Below are 14813 nucleotides of genomic sequence, written 5' to 3' on the forward strand. Positions count from 1 at the left end.
TGAAAAATCACACCTCAAAAACGAAAGAAAATTCCTCTCTGATTTTAGTATGTCTTATGGAAAAAATCTCAGCTTTCCAAAAAAATATAGAAAAAATATAGCGCCTTCTATCTTTAACCGAATAAACTATAAAAAACAAATGCAGTTAATAATTACGAAGACAATTTTTTTTGCGAGTTTAATATTTTTTCAAAGAAGAATATCTCATAGGCTTTAATTTGATATGGCAATCATCAGAATCGGTTGAGCAGTTCAAACACTATGAATTTTTGTATTGGAAAAAGAGGAAAAAAATAATGTTTCAGACCATCGGTTAGCTTTGTAAAATCATAGTTTAAAAAACAAAAATGAACCTCTCTCTGATTTTTGGATGTGTTATGTAAAAAAAAACCTCAGCTTTCAAGAAAAAATATAAAAAATTATTGCTCCCTCTAGTCCAAAGTAAACGACAAAAAAAATACAATAAATAGTTATAAAAATAAAGTCCTATTATTTTGCAAGTGTAATATTTTTCCAAGGAAGATTAGCTGAATTGGCTTCAATTTGATATGTCGATCATATGAATCGGTCCAGTCGTTCAAAAGATATGAGTTTTTGAAAAAAGTTATTTTTGAAAAAAAGAGGATAAAGTTGATTTTTCGCCCCCCTAAAATGGAAATAGGCACCCTAATGAAATAATAAAAAATACGGGTCTAATATTTTGCTATAACAAAAAAACTACAAAAAACTTTAGCGAAAATGTGAGAACCACTATATCGGTTTAGCATGGAATGGCTGCATGAAGATATTCAAATTTAGTATAAATTTTGAATTTGAAAGAAATAATTTTTACGATGTATATTTTTTCACAAACCTTATTGCTTCAATACAAATGATTCTTAAACATTTTTTTTTACAACCAAAGGTTTCGAGCTATGATTTTTAAATAAGGTTCATACCAGAATTAATTCACTATTGTTTGACAAATCACTCGTGATTTTTTTTTCTCTATTATAGTGACTTTTAACACATTCCGGCTGGTTCGTCTCTGCGTGAGAGGTATGGATGTTACCACTACGCCAGATCGCCTCCGACTCGTGATTAAAAAAAAATTTTCCCATTAGTAGAAAATATTTATTCTCGTAAGACACATGTGCAGGGGGACCACATTTAATTCTGTAAAATGTTCTCAAAAAATTTGTATATCTGTATTTTTAGGAAAAAAAATCTGTATCAAAAAAACTAACGGAGAAAATGGAAAGAAAGGTTTTTTTTCATTTTGATTTTTTTTCTATTTACGGATTGTTGAAGTCGTATCAATACAACAAAATCAATCATAAAAAGGTTTTCTATTATTCTCTAAATTGTATGATGTTTATATATGGTTTTGTTGGGCTCTGCCTTCATGTCATACCATCTAATTCTAACGAATAAAAAAAGGGAAATGGTTCAACACTTGGCAACACATGGGGACTTGTGAATCAGATCTAATCTCTTAATGGGATGTTGAATCATTGTGAATAAATAAATATAATATGGTTCAACATTCTATAAAACAAGATATCTTCTTGACGTAACGAAAAAAAAACATGACAAAACAAAAAAATGCACTATAGTAGATTTGATTGTTTTTTTTTAATTTGTAAATTCATTATAATGCTGAAAATCTGTAGTTCTGTATATACAGATTCTGTATCTCAAATTTGGCGGAAAATCCGTAGAATACAGAATAAAGGGTGTGTCACATCAAATTGCATCACGGAAAAAACGCTGTAGAAATTCGCCCAGTAGACCGATCCTTTTGAAAATTTTAGACAGTAACATAAAAACTATTAAACATCTTTTGGCATTTTCTTTTTTTTCATACTTCGAGCCCAAGCCCGTATGCTCGCACCTTCCTCTTTACCCCGTCCATAAGGTTCTGTACAACGTCAGGTTGTAGTTTTTTATGAACAGAAATCCATTTTCTCTTGAAGTCCGCCTCCGATTTGACAACTTTTGGGTTCTTCCGGAGGGCCTGCTTCATAATCGCCCAATATTTCTCTATTGGGCGAAACTCCGGCGCGTCGGGCGGGTTCATTTCCTTTGGCACGAAGGTGACCCCGTTGGCTTCGTACAACTCCAACACGTCCTTTGAATAGTGGCACGAAGCGAGATCCGGCCAGAAGATGGTCGGGCCCTCGTGCTGCTTCAATAGTGGTAGTAAGCGCTTCTGTAGGCACTCTTTAAGGTAAACCTGCCCGTTTACCGTGCCGGTCATCACGAAGGGGGCGCTCCGCTTTCCGCAAGAGCAGATCGCTTGCCACACCATGTTCTTTTTGGCAAACTTGGATAGTTTCTGCTTGCGAATCTCCTCCGGAACGCTGAATTTGTCCTCTGCGGAGAAGAACAACAGGCCCGGCAGCTGACGAAAGTCCGCTTTGACGTAGGTTTCGTCGTCCATTACCAGGCAATGCGGCTTCGTCAGCATTTCGGTGTACAGCTTCCGGGCTCGCGTCTTCCCCACCATGTTTTGCCTTTCGTCGCGGTTAGGAGCCTTCTGAACCTCCCGCTGCTTGGTCCGCTGGACGAATGAACTTGACAAATTCAGCTTATTGGCGACATCCCGGACCGAACATCTCGGATCACGTCTAAACTGCTAAACTACGCGCTTGTGATCTTTTTCACTGATGGAGCATCCATTTTTGCCGTTCTTCACCTTCCGGTCGATGGTTAGGTTCTCGAAGTATCGTTTTAGTACTCTGCTGACCGTGGATTGGACGATTCCCAGCATCTTACCGATGTCCCGATGTGACAACTCCGGATTCTCGAAATGAGTGCACAGGATTAATTCACGACGCTCTTTTTCGTTCGACGACATTTTTCCAAATTTACGAAAATTTGACAGTGAAGCATGGCCAACGTTATCTATACACTCTTATCTGATTATAAGCGACAGCTGAAAATATAATTCCTAAAAATTAAATTTCTACAGCGTTTTTTCCGTGATGCAATTTGATGTGACACACCCTTTATTCTGTAAATGTGGCTGTACACGTGGCTCGTGAAACATTTTCATTCGAATCGAAACCACTCGAATTTGATCGATGTGTCATTAGGCGTAGAAATGCTAATATGTAATATATAAAATTCCACAAGCAATTGGATTCAACAACGGATTCTAAATTAGAGTTCTTTGATAATTTTTTGCGAGTTTGCAATGGCACAAACTTGATGTTCTCTAAAAAAAATCACTTGCACACACGTGATATATATATGGTTAACTATCAATTTTGAAGATGAAAAAATAGTACAGGATATAGTTGCTCGCTCTCAGCTCTCTAGAGCACTGAGAGCAAAAGGCAGACAATCGGATATCCCCGCCCGGGATATTTTAGGTAGCCGTGATCCTGATCTTCTGCTTCATCTATACCTGTTCCTCAGAAACGCCGATGTCAACGTTTAATGATGTTTCCTTCGTTGTGTCCCTGTTTCATATCCCTCCTATCCGATCTATAAACTTTTACTTAGTCGCGGCAATACATACACACACTCTTTACAGATACACGAGCCAAAGGTTGTGCAGTCCACTGATCATTGAACAAGAGCCAAAAGTTGTACCGCTCATGACAACTCTACACGAGCTGATGTTTGTGCCGGCTAGTGACCATTCTATCCTGGATTCCTCGAGTCGAGAAGACGCACCACGCTAGATATGGGGTATAGACTAGGGGGGCGTTGCTGATTAATGGTCAGCTGCATCCCAATAGGAAGTATCCCGTGTCGGCCACACATACATAGTACTGGAGACTGCAACATCACAATTATGAGAATCTTTGTAATACTAACCTCGAGCCAACCGCGAGTAATCGGTTACATATTACTAATATAGTTATAAGGCAAACATTGTCGAAATATTGAACTCCCGGCCCCGTCAGGTTGACGCCATATGAGCCTTAATAAAAATATATATTTTGGATAAAAAAAAATAGTTGTGAAACGCCTGAATTAGTGGGATTTTTGACGTAGGACTACGTCTTTCATTTCTATACTAGGGTGTAAAATCAAAGTTTCGAAAACGAAAGCGTTACGCCGGAGACCGAGATTTTAAGCGTTAATAGCTCCTAAACAACTGAACGAAATGGTATGATAAACACTTCATTCGAAAGATAAAATGTCTACGCGTTCTATATTTGTTACTTTTTGATCCAAAAACTTGTTTCAATAGTCTTAAAATTGCTTTCAAAACAGGCTATTGAAATCACCAATCGGTATATAAGCGAGCGCCGCTCGGAAATCCACTCAGTTCTAATTGAACAGCGATTGGAGCATGTTGTCGCTGTTGTGGTGAAGCTCTCCGTTTATCATGAAAGCGCGGATGAACGGTGTCACCAAGAGCCTGTTTGTGCACCCTAGGCCAGAAGGGAATCCATCAGGAGGAGAGTGATGCCACAAACGGTTCCCCGGGAAGACATCGCTACATACACATACACGCGCGGAATTCTTTCCGTTTGGATGCCATTCAGCATCGAGAAAGTTCCGGAAAGATCTAATCATTTCTGGAAAATAATCTGCCAGTTCCTCTGGGAATTTAAAAATACATTCATGTGAAAGAGTTTATTTGAATGTTTTCTATCCATGTAACACTGTGACCAAATATGTTTCAATCAAGTACTATTAACAGGTGGTTATCGAGTTAGAATTAACCACTGGTGGGCTTCCAGTATCGAGGAAAATGTGGAAATATCTAATCATTGCTGGAAAATAATCTGCTAGTTCCTCTGGGAATTTAAAAATACATTCATGTGAAAGAGTTTATTTTAATGTTTTCTATCCATGTAACACTGTGACCAAATACATTTGGTTTTGTGATTTTTCAATCAATCGCAAGTAAGATATCACCCATCAGTAAGATATTTCCGTATCCAATATTGTATGCGCCCGCAATCGATTATTGCTCAGTCGCCGAAAGTTCCGAGCTCAGAGAGTTCATTCCCCTCTAGTTTGTCTTCCAAATTGCCATCGTAAACCACTCCTTCTCTCGATTCAATCACACACAAAAAACATACTTAAGCGATGTTCTGGTGGTGAGACACATTAATTTTTCGTGAGGACATCGACAAGACAACATCGTTGCCTAACGTGCTGGAGGAGGTGGCGGCGAAGGATCGACACATGCACGCGCAGAATTCTTTCCGTTTGGGTGCCATTCAGCATCGAGAAAGTTCCGGAAAGATCTAATCATTGCTGGAAAATAATCTGCCAGTTCCTCTGGGAATTCAAAAATACATTCATGTGAAAGAGTTTATTTGAAAGTTTTCTATCCATGTTACACTGTGACCAAATATTTTTCAATCAAGTACTATTAACAGGTGGTTATCGAATTAGTATTAACCACTGGTGGGCTTCCAGTATCGAGGAAAATGTGGAAATATCTAATCATTGCTGGAAAATAATCTGCCAGTTCCCCTTGGAATTGAAAATTACATTCAAGCGAAAGAGTTTATTTTAATGTTTTCTATCCATAAAATATCCATATAATACATTTGGGTTTGTGATTTGTTAATCAAGTACAGTTAGCAGGTTAGCTTTTGAAGATTATTCTTCAGAACAAGGTTTTTCGTATCCTATATTGGATGCATAAAACCTTGTGCCTCCAACGTAACGCTCTCGTTTTCGAAGTTCCCCAAATATGCATTTATTCATTCATTAAGAATGGATTTAGATTCAACTTCAAACAAATGATCTCCAAATCAACGATAGTCCTACGTCACCCTTGCGGTTATATCATAGATATAACCCACTTCCTGTTTTTTTTATAACATTTTGGAAATGAAAAACATAGAAGATAGATTTTTTTTTTTTTTTTTTTTTATCTGTATTATAGTGATTTTCAACTCATTTGGCTGGTTCGTCACTTTTTCCATTTTTTTTCCATTTTTGGAAGAATGTCGGGAGTGAGAATTGAACTCGTGACCTTTAGCGTGAGAGGCATGGATGTTACAACTACGCCAGATCGCCTCCCATAGAAGATAGATGTTTTGAAGGTGTTATTAATGAATTTTATCTGAAAAATTCATAATAAACTTGATTATTTCTATCATCCAAATTAAATCTCTCTAACCGCTCTACAGTTTGTTCTTTGACTCTAAACTTTTGTTTTCAATCTCGCTAGTTAGTCCTGGTGAGAAATAAAATTTTTCAAAAACCACAATGGAGTAATCCATTGTATATATAATAGCCAATTTGATTTTACCTTAACCCTTTCTCGTACAACATCGAGTCTCACTCGTGGTGTACTTGCATAACATAGGGCGCTAGAGCGCTCAGCAGAGTAGTGAAATTACTTGATGAGTGACGTATTAAATAATACGGGAAGGGGTTACCGTTGAAATATTACATTTTGTCTTGAAATAAGTCATTTTTGAAATACATTTTTTTCAAATTGTTTGAAATCGAGTAAAAAATTTTATATAATCGAATCATACACAATCGAGTCCGACCTGAAGTTGATAATCAAAAACACAAGTATTTAAGTAGTTTCAATCATTACAAAAGCATCAAGTACTTAGCCTCTTAAAAAACTGAAATGATCATAGTAACGAAATATGTTACTTTCAATGCAAACCAGAATGAAAGCATCTGTGTGCCGAGTGGCGACAACAGAAAAAAAAGTTTTAACTGTGGAAATTATTGATGAACCGATAAACTTAAAAAAATCTTTCAGGAAATTTAATGGTAAAAGAAATATCATGATTTCTCATCCACACAATCATATCACAATAGCTCACACACATCATTTATATGTAATTGAAGAAACAAAGTTTGATTACTGACATTAATCGCTTGTCTGAAATTTAATTATAAATTAATTAGTCAGTAATTCTTGATCCTACACTGATTATTGTTATTCTATGCCACCTCATTGAAACAGTCCGTGATTTTCACGAGTTTCACATTCGTTTGGCCACTGCTCAATAGGGCTGAATAGAAATAGACAGACTTGTATCCAAAATGGTTACAATCAGATAATTTGGATCTTCTTCTAAAAATTGAGGAAAAAATTGAATTGAATCTTTACGATTTTGTTCACAGCATCCATGAGGCAAAATTCTTACAAAGTGTGGCACGATAATGCACAAAGGTACAGGAAGTGTATTTAGTGGAAAAATAGACACAAACTGTCTAGTACAAAGTTGTTACATATGATAGATCGCACATTTCCATGTTGCCAAAAATAGGGTGACCCAAGACGGGTCTATGGTACTAGGTGAGGCCGTTTCGTCACTAAGTTGGTTAGGGGAGCGGTATATGAAAACAGTACGGAAAGAAGCAGAAGGGGAATTATTTCCTTGAAGCGTGAAAGAGACAGACTGATCACGAGCGAGCTTGGGTACAAGCGTATTGTGTTTTGTTTACAAACAAAACACAGTAGACTTCCAAGATGGCTGAAGAGTGGTTTTAGCAAGTTGGCCCACCTTAGGATATACTTCTACGCGCCTTGGGGTGACCAACATTTTAGGTGAAATAAAAAATCTAGCTCCCTCGTACTATGATAAAAAGGTTGGTCACCGGAGTCACAAATCCTCAAAAAATCGTGTTTTCTGCTTGATTCACAAGTTTTGTTCAATAATCTAACAACAAATTATACTCATCGCGTTATTTCTTATGTTTCGAAAAACGTGATTTGAGAAAACTGAATGAGTAACTTAACAATGAACGTATATAACATCTAGCTTTTTTCTCCCTTTGAATTGTTTCTAGAGTAAAAACAATAAAATCAACGAAAAAGGCTGTTATTCACTTATTGAGTTTATGTAGTATTTTAAATAAAATAAAAGGTTTAAGAAGTCCGAAGAAAAAAAATATTAATTTCATTAAAACCAATCTATCTGTTTTATAATGCACATAAAGTCTGACATTTATTCATCAAATATGATAAACCAACAAAAACACAAGCACACACAAACATAAATTAAAAGCACAATCACTCAAGCAGCAGAAATTATCCAAGCCAACCATATTTTCTTCTCCATTCCATTCAAGCTAATCTCCTTCCACGCCACACACGACACGTATTCACCCAACAGCCATAACCGTTCCCAATAAATAATAGCACAAACCGCTAGTCAATTATTTGATCTATTACAAATGACAATGGCAGCAGCGGGCTGTAATAGCGTCAACTCACGCTCGTCAACTTCGGATAGCTTAGCGCAAGCGAGAGCGAGAGCGAGACAACGCGCTACACGGATGCACCACAGTGTGTATCGACAGATCAACAACAACAACAACAACAGTCAGTAGCAGCAGCAGCAAAACTATTAGCAAGCCACACCTTTTAAAAGGGCGGTACGTAAAAACACACCGTGTCGTTGCAGCAGCAACAGCACCAGCGCTAGTGTAGTATATTCGAAACAAAATCAAGCAGAATAATAATAACACAACACACCAAGCACACTCCGAGGAATGTGTGAGAGCCGTCGGCAAAAGAGAAAAATATCCAAGCGACACACGCTGCCAGAGTGACACCGTGATGTGCTGCCATCTGTCGCTGCTGCTCGGCGGCGTCGAAACGCAACGTGATAGTTTGGGTCCGGTGATGGATGGGTGATGTTGCACCAATACATCCGCACCGGGGGCCTCCTTGAATGCTCGTCGGGAATTGAGGTTATGTGCGAACTAAATACTATTTTTTGATTATTTATCACATATCGCTGTGTTTTTTCATGACTGTTGATGAAGTTCCAAGCACAATTGTTTAGGAATTGCTAAACTTGTGGAGTTGAGTGTTTTTCATACGATTGACATTCACACTCGCAAATCAAGTGAAGTGATTTGTTTACATTGGGATTTTTTACCCCCGCGATTTCCGGTAAACTAAGAGAGCAAAATACGATTGGCACAGTACCTGTTTGATGGATACTACTCCGAATAATTGCGATCGTGGTCAATATCACCTCACAGCACTTTATTTTGAAACCGTAGAAAATAAATATGTTCTCACTTTACATCACACAACACGCTCTAGTACACAGCTGTGAGCAAGAGGTATTATTGCAAACACACACGAATGCATTTTGACAGTTCTGCGTGTACTAGAACGCGTTGCTGCCTGTGTGTGTGCGCGCGAGTGTTTGCTCGGGTTTCCTATTTCCCTGCAAGCATCACCCATTCATCGCGAGAATTTAGCAAAGAGCGAGTGTGAGAGAGAAAGTGTGTGTGCGCGTGTGTTGAGTGCGCGAGAGAGCCCACGTAACCGATTATTAATGGGTAGTCATTTAAATTGCTCCTCCTATCTGTCAATAGTGACAAGCGTTGGGTAGAGTGTGTAAGCACAGGCGAAAGGCATCTGTGAGCGCTGACGAAAGACACGATACCGTGCGACAGCAGTTTGTCCGTCGTTGTCTTTTGCGATGCGTTCGCTGCTGGTTTGTCACCACCAGCTTCGTCGTATACGGTGCGTGTACTTTGATGCGCGAACATTTACAGCGAAGATCTCCTCTCGTCCTGGGCATGATAGGGCCATAGAATATAGGGAGATGTGTTTACGAGAGCAAAGGCAGTATTGGGTTCAGCACAGAGATGCCAGATTTGTTTTCGGGTGAATCCGTATACTTTTTTACGCAAAATATAAAATGAGGGGCTTAGAATGCAAGGGGTGTAAGTGACTTGATCGATTTCTCTTCATCAACTTTTTCTTTAGTTAATAACTCAATTGCAAAAACGTTCCAATTTAAGTTGTATGTATGAGTAGAACGTTTTCAAAACGCCGACACGTTTTAAGGAGGTATATCGGGGAAAGTCAAACTTCCTCTATTCGACATATACACCCATACTTCGCTTTGCGGCCTAGATACGTTCCACGAAATTCGGCCACAAAGCGAAAAGCCGATTCTTTTGGGAAATTAAAGAAAAATTCAAAAATAATTTAAATTGTACATATTTTACTGAAGCAGTATCGACACTGTAAACACCATTCACAATTTCAGCGGGCTGGCATGTATTTTCGCCTTTATGAAATAAAAAGTGTAAAATGTATCGATTTTTCTCTTTGTCGACCTTCATTGTTAACATCCTGTAATTCACAACTGAATGGATCAAACAGAAAACAGCGGAAGAATTTTTCTTAGTGTGAAATGTCACCTTTACAACGAGCCTACACGTGGAATTGTATGATCGATATTACGCGAGATATTGATCACGTAAGCCAGCTATCGAGAAAATAATGGATATCTTTTTCCCCAACCGAATATATCGAGATGGTTTTGAAGAATCATTTGATTTTATAATGCACTCAATCTGTACGAGATCAGTTATATGAATTACAGCAAGATAATGTACCGGATCTCAAGTCAAAAAAGACGCAGATATGTTGTGTCGGAAAATTGCTGACGGCTTCGCCGAACTTTTTTTCTCTCATGACATATCTGAGTGGGGCCATTTTCTGCAACATATGACACAGTACCAAAGGAATTCTTATGACCGAACGTAAGAAGCTGTTGATCATTATTTTAAAGTAAAACTCTCAAATTATGGCTTGTGCTAGGTGTGACGAATCAACAAATCAATTCTTTGATGTGTGTCATAGAGAAAAAATACATTTTTGCCAGACTGATACGACTCATCTTTAGATTTATTTCGAATAAACACAAAGTTAAAAATATTCGAATGAACTTTGTTGGAAACAATATTGCACTGTACCTCAAATGTTTGGACATTTGCACAAAACAAACGTGAAAGTTGTGTTTCCTCGTTCTCTTAGTATATTATTTTAAAAATATGTTTTGCCTCAAATTTACCATGTGCCTTTCTTTACATATTCTGTTAAATGTCTGATCTTCTCAAGAAATTATGAACAGCAAAATTCTCGTCCCAACGTCATTTCGATTTTTTGGCATGAGTACAAAAAAATGGCCAAGTGGTTTAAAAGTTATACACTTTTTCTTATAACGGTGTAGTTTTAGATGCCGACGACACTAAAACAATTGTAAAATATGAGAAGATGAGATTATATTCAGATTTGATGACCGAAACAGGTTCTCCTTCGAGCGTTAATAATACCTTTCCGGCTCAACGAAATTATTTGAAAGGTAAAAGGTCTAGGAGTTATATGCTTGCTACTTTTTGATGCGAAAAATTGTTTAAATAGCTCAAAAATAGCTTGGAAAACAGGCTACTGAATTCACATGAATCTGTATATAAGCGGGTGCCCGCTTGGAAAGCCATTTAGCTATGATTCTGAAGTGGGTATAGAATGGTTTCGCTCGCTTACTAAAGCATTATGTTCTCTCTCCTCTAGCCTCTAGTGAAAAACGAGCTATCGATGATAACTTGGTATAGATAGCATACAAATGGCGCCATTGGCTTTGAACACATGGGTTCCATACATCGTTGGTTTTCATACCATTAGGTGCAGAGAGTTTGTGTACTGAGTTGGACGTAAGGTCTGTTGATTTTATACATACATTTAAAATAGTGGTGGTGGAACAAATATAAAATCCTTTGTAGCGGCAGTAAATGTCTAGACGAAAAGGTACATACTGACAATAAGGACACATATCTCGTGTATTGATCTCACGAGAACAATAATTAATTAGGAATTAACCATAGTCAATTGCTTCTGCAAAACCACCCATCGATCAGGACTTGACAGGACTATCAGTCAGTTCAGAAGAGTCGAATTTTATGTATTTCCCAGTATCAATTATAATTCAACACTTACACTCATCCGCTCACATACTTACAAGAGGAACGTTCAACAATTTCTCAAAATATCCTTTCATTAATTTATTGAGAAATGATGCAGATGCAACTAATTACTAAGACAAGGGTAGTCCCACGTCCACCTCGTCTTATGTTATTATCTGATATAAAACAGATATACCCACCCCTAGATTTGATCGCATGTCCAATTTTGCATCGGAACAATGCCATTCCCACATTTTTAAAGTTTTTTTTTGACGTAGGACTACGTCTTTCATTTCTATACCGGGGTGTAAAATCAATGTTTCGAAAACGAAAGCGTTACGCCGGAGACCGAGATTTTGAGTGTTAATAGCTCCTAAACAACTGAACGAAATGGTACGATAAACACTTCATTCGAAAGATAAAATGTCTACGCGTTCTATACTTGTTACTTTGTGATCCAAAAACTTGTTTCAATACTCTTAAATTTGCTTTCAAAATAGGCTATTGAAATCACCAATCGGTATATAAGCGAGCGCCGCTCGGAAATCCACTCAGTTCTAATTGAACAGCGATTGGAGCATGTTGTCGCTGTTGTGGTGAAGCTCTTCATTTATCATGAAAGCGCGGATGAACGGTGTCACCAAGAGCCTGTTTGTGCACCTTAGGCCAGAAGGGAATCCATCAGGAGGAGAGTGATGCTACAAACGGTTCCCCGGGAAGATCTCGAAGCAGCCGCTACACACACACACACACATACACGCGCGGAATTCTTTCCGTTTGGATGCCATTCAGCATCGAGAAAGATCCGGAAAATAATTTGCCAGTTCCTCTGGGAATTTAAAAATACATTCATGTGAAACAGTTTATTTGAATGTTTTCTATCCATGTAACACTGTGACCAAATATGTTTCAATCAAGTGCTATTAATAGATGGTTATCGAGTTAGCATTAACCACTGGTGGGCTTCCAGTATCGAGGAAAATGTGGAAATATCTAATCGTTACTGAAAATAATCTGCCAGTTCCTCTGAGAATTTAAAATTACATTCATATGAAAGAGTTTATTTTAATGTTTTCTATCCATGTAACACTGTGACCAAATACATTAGGTTTTGTGATTTTTCAATCAATCGCAATCAACAGGATAGCTTCTGAAGATTATTCTTCCCCATCAGTAGGATATTTCCGTATCCAATATTGGATGCATAAAACCTTGTGCCTCCAACGTAACGCTCTCGTTTTCGAAGTTCTCCAAATATTCATTCATTCAGAATGAATTCAGATTCAACTTCATACAAATGATCTCTAAATCAACGATAGTCCTACGTCACCCTTGCGGTTATACCATAGATATAACCCACTTCCTGTTTTTTCTATAGAAAAGAGCAACTGATAGACATTGTTTGTTTGTCGAAGCTCACAAAGTGTGTGCTTTATCGGTGAGCACTTGTGAACTTTACATAATTTTTGACGTAGAACTACATCTTTCATTAAGGGTGCCAAATCAGAAAACAGGTCACGTTTTTATGAAATAAAATAAACGTTATTAACTATTTTTGCCATGAACGGATTCTGGCGATTTACATACCAAACGAATCGAAAATTCTAAGATTTGTTTGATATGCTATACATTACAACCCCATAGTCTGTATATGGTTTAAATTGATGAAAATTGGAAGCATTCCCATTTGCTGATACATTTGTTTTGTCCATTTGTGTGCTTTCCCGAACAGAGCTGTCAATAACGAGAAACTTATTGACGAGCAACGAAGGGGAAATCGTAAGATGTAAAGTCTCCGTGAACGAAGGAAAAGAAGAAGAACGAAGGGGAAAATTTGTCTAGAGTATAAACATTGGATCTTGCTGAAGCAAACTTCATTCTTCGTGAGGACACCGATTGCACAACACCGTTGCTGGGCGAGCTAGACGGCGAGAGATCGAATGGTTTACTTAAGGCAATGGGGGTGGAGGAGTAATATGAGGAAAGAGTAGAGTTTTTGAAGGCTAGAGACGAATGAGCTGAAAAAGTTTGAAGTCTCTTTAATTCAACAATGAAAGGAAGGAAAGGCAAACGTTCAGTATCGTTCTAGATATCAAAAAAATTAGTAGGTTATATCTATGATATAACAGCAAGGTTCACGTGGAACTACCTTAGCTTAGCAATCATTCGTTTGTATTGATTAAATTCTTGATTGAATGAAACAGTTTCCAAATTCAATTGAGTTCAATATATTTGCTCTGTGAGTGAAAAAAATGAACAAATGCCGTGTAAAGTCAATTCATTTATTGTGATTGATTGTTCTTCGTTACAAGTAAATTTAATGACGGACCTTTTACGTTTGGTATGATGACTAGAACAAAATATATGTACGGAAGAATTATCAAACGTTTGATGAACCGACCTAAGGCTGAAAATCTTTCCAATAAAGACAAAAAAAATTATCAAACGATTATTTTATTTTACATTTCCCTCTGAAGTTTACATCCCAAAAGTGTACATACTTCTCGAATCTCGAATTTGCTTGAAACTGGGAAGTTCATTCGCTTCTAGTGTCTGCACGATTTTCCCAGGTTCCTAAGTTTAGAAGATCATGTTAGGACAGACATATTCCACTCTGCACAAAGGCAAGCGAGGACAAAAGTACTCGCAGTTTGCATTTATTTGCAGAGCCGATTTCCCCAGAAACCTCGGTTTTGAAGTCTGTGTTAGGGAAACACATTTCAATCGGAACAAAAATACCCCCGACTTGCATGAATTTGAAATACCGATTTCTGCAGGCACCTTGGTTTAGAAATCTCTATTAGGGAACACATTTCGGTGGGAACAAAAGCTCCCCCTACTTTCGTGTGTTCTTTTTCTTCTTTTTGGCTTTAAGAGGGTTTAAACTTTTCAGTTCACTCGCCTCTAGGCTCTTTCGTGTGTTTGCAATGCCGATTTCACTGCTTGGTTTTAAAGTCTGTGTTAGGGAACATTTTTCGATGAGAACAAAAGTCCCCCTACTTTCAAGTATTTGCAATGCCGATTTCCCCAAGGCTGCTTGGTTTTGATGGCTGTGTTAGGGAAACCGTAAATCGGGCCAATCAAAACGATGCAGTTAGGGCGTTTAGATAACGCCTAATATTTTACAGTTATTCAATTGTTTATCTAATGAAAAACAACATTTT

At 37.7% G+C, this 14813-nt stretch overlaps 1 protein-coding gene across 1 annotated transcript in view; it reads right to left on the minus strand.

Annotated features, from left to right (window-relative positions):
- The window catches only part of LOC129779250 (zinc finger protein ZFAT), a 224618-nt gene extending 215605 nt beyond the window's left edge, over positions 1 to 9013 (minus strand). The window contains exon 1 of the mRNA XM_055786634.1: positions 8870 to 9013. The gene's annotated coding sequence lies outside the window, so the exon portion shown is untranslated. The remainder of the gene's footprint in view (positions 1 to 8869) is intronic.
- Positions 9014 to 14813: the final 5800 nt, after the last annotated feature.

The sequence above is a fragment of the Toxorhynchites rutilus genome, chromosome 3 (assembly GCF_029784135.1).
Source record: "Toxorhynchites rutilus septentrionalis strain SRP chromosome 3, ASM2978413v1, whole genome shotgun sequence".
Classification (NCBI taxonomy): domain Eukaryota; kingdom Metazoa; phylum Arthropoda; class Insecta; order Diptera; family Culicidae; genus Toxorhynchites; species Toxorhynchites rutilus.